This window comes from Metopolophium dirhodum, chromosome 1, assembly GCF_019925205.1.
Source record: "Metopolophium dirhodum isolate CAU chromosome 1, ASM1992520v1, whole genome shotgun sequence".
NCBI lineage: Eukaryota > Metazoa > Arthropoda > Insecta > Hemiptera > Aphididae > Metopolophium > Metopolophium dirhodum.
The window spans coordinates 140,156,218-140,159,421 of NC_083560.1; the positions used below are offsets into that span (position 1 = coordinate 140,156,218).

At 33.6% G+C, this 3,204-nt stretch overlaps 1 pseudogene; it reads right to left on the reverse strand.

The window, feature by feature from the left end:
* Positions 1 to 619: 619 nt before the first annotated feature.
* LOC132932827 (uncharacterized) lies at positions 620 to 1,577 on the reverse strand (annotated as a pseudogene).
* Between the last annotated feature and the right edge of the window lie 1,627 nt (positions 1,578 to 3,204).

Here is a 3,204-nt window from a genome sequence, read left to right on the forward strand (position 1 = left end):
ACGCGAGTAGGTACTTGAAACCCAACACAATGGGGAAACTTTCTTCTAAAACCCTCTTCAATGATTAACCATTCCTGTGGTGTTTGTGGTAACTGAAATAAAAAATATTGAGTCAGTCTATATCACTATGTATACCTATTTCGTGATTATTATATATTATACTGTATTATATTGAAAATTTGATCATCAAATGAAAATGATAATATAATTAGGTCGCGGATTTTTATCTAAATTCATTATTTCATTGAATGCAGATTTCTTAATTCTGATTGAAAATATTAAACACGTGTCATAACACCCTAAATAAAATAGGACTTCTGTTCGAACACGGCTGAACTTCCCGCCGAATCTACCAAAGTCCAAAGGCTTAACAAGTCACGTGATCGGCGCGGAATGTTCTCGACGAGTCGTTCCCCCTCCACGGTGTCCGCCCGCCGGCCGGCGACCACGGCTCCCGTGCCGAGGACGGTTTTTTGTTTCCTTTTACCTACGCTCGAACTTGGCGGATCACGCACCGCCGGTTCGCGTTGCTTCGTGTGCATAGGCGTAGGGTGGTCAATTTTTTTGGGGGGGCTGTAGCCCTTCCAGGGAAAGGATTTAGCAACCCCCCCCCCCCCCCCAACCGGTACATCTGCAAATTTACATAAAAAATACAAATAACGTGTGACAATCAAAGGTTTTATTAAAATATTCTATTTTTTTTTTTTTTTTTTACTGTTATAACATTAACCGTCTATTTTCTTTAGAATATATCTCTAAAATATCTTCAGCATTTATATTATTCGATACATCTCTTTCAATATTAATAATAGCTAAAGAGGAAAAACGATCATGATTCATGGTAGAGCGTATATATAAGTACTGATTCTTCTCATAGTCGAAAAAGACCGTTCACAAGATGCTGAAGAAATTGGTATACTTAAAGCCAAGTTCAGAAGTTTGTATAGATTCGGAAATGTTTCAACTGTAATACATTTTTGAAATGAACTTATTTGGTTTCTAGTTTCTGAACCCTCGTATTTTTCCAGGCAGTTTTTAGCTACCATTAATTCCGCTTTAAGCGATGCTAAATCAACCTTCAGTAAATCCTAAAATAATAATTATGACATATTATTCTTAAAAATTATAAACAATTAATATTTTTACTAAGTTATAAGTAATTGAAATCGTCAAATTTAAAGCAATTGAAATAAAAAAATAGCTAATGTAAATTAAATTTTTTACTCACTTTATATTGTTGAATAAAAAATAAGCTCTTTTCATAGTCAAGATCAAAAAAGTAATCAATAGCCACTGCCAACTGTAAACTTTCTGATCCATCATACGACTGTCCAATAATGGGGACGTGGTCAAACTTACAGAATTTTAAAAAGTTAAGAATTGCATTACTTAGTGACTCAGCGTCTTGTTTTTCGGACACATTAAGAAAGCCAATAAACCTTTCAAAAACTTCAAAATTTTTGGTGTACCTAACACAAACCGACATCTGTTCTTCTTTGTGGCATCTAAAATATATAAAGTAGTTATAAAATTAAATATCAAGTCATCAGGAGCTATTACCTTGCTTCATCACACATAATAGAGTAAAATTGAGCTTTTTTAACTTCACTAATGAATAGAATATGACGTATGGACGTATTTTAATAAAATAAGCACAATTTAACCTTAACGACATAATATCGACCGACAAAAACAACACATTATTGAATTATATTATAACTTATAAGAAATGTAATGGATAAAGTGTCATAAAAAAATAAAGAATTATTTTTATCAATATTTAAATATCGAAAAAATTATTTATTTGAATATTTTTTAAATATAGGTGGCCTTAAGTTTTAAGTTTTTTTTGGGGGGGGGCTATTATTCCAACTGGGGGGTCTAAGCCCCCCCAAGCCCCCCCCCCCCCCTAACTACGCCTATGTTCGTGTGGCTGTGTTTAGACCTCGTGGTGATTATTATTAATTATTTATTATTTACGATTATAATTGGTGCACGTCTATACCGTCGTAAACTTGGAGACAGTCTAAGTTTGACGGATTGTGTCACCGCGCACCACCGAATTTATTTATTATACGTGTCAACGCTGGGCCGTCGTTCAACTGCGCCGCAGTGCCGATTTTGGTTGTTGACGAGGAAGACGCTGTCGCATTTCCAGCGAGGACCGTGCTGACCAGTGACCTGTCCCCGAGGTGTCGATCAGGTCATATTGTAAAATTATTATTACTTATTGTTTAAATTATTATTATTGTTTAATTGTTCAAATTATTATTATTATTATTATTGGTGTAGCGCGTGTTACATTGTACACGGCGTCTACATTGATTATTATTGTGTAAAAATATATATATCGCGTCATTACGCATTAATCCAATCCATAAGACTTGTACGAGGTAATATCTTGTGAGTTCGCCCCTTCCCGTCCACAGCATTGCGCGAGTCGTTGTCGCTAACCGCGATTTTTAAAAGTAGGAGCGGCACGGCGCACAACTTCTACTAAACCAACTTTTTGAAAATTATTAAATATTATTTAATAATTATCAATAATAATTGTTTAGACCTTAGAAAGTGAAATATTGATGCCACCTCCGTCAACATCATCGATTCCGTCCAGTGATGAAATTACTGCCCCACCGCCATCGAAAGAAAATACAAAGACAACTAATACACCAACCTGCAGAACCAATGCTTCAAAGAAAAGTCTATCAATGAGGAACTACTATTTAGACGATGCTCAAACAAAATTTAATGAAAGTTTTGATACTTTGAACTATGTATTAAAAAGAAAGAAGGAAGATGAAGATGAGTGCGATGTATACGCAAAACTTTTAAGGTATGAGCCACACATCGCACACCTAAAAATCAAAATTAACACTAAAAAATCTCTGAGAAAATAACATTTAATCATATATATATTATGACCATGGGTAATAAAATTAGTATATAACTAGGTCACTGCTGTATTTAGTTCTATGTTCATAGAAAATAATTAAGAATCTGTAATTATTTACTCTTTAAAAAACAAATAATTTTAGCTGGGTATTTTTAATTTGTAATTCAAGGAAATAATTCTTCTAGTAGAATATTGTATAGAGTAGATAAATAATTTTTTAATTTTTCTAAACATAAATTGAAATTTATGTTCTTGTAAAAGAATATTTTGTGATAAATCACCTGTAAATATGGAAGTATCACCTCCAATGT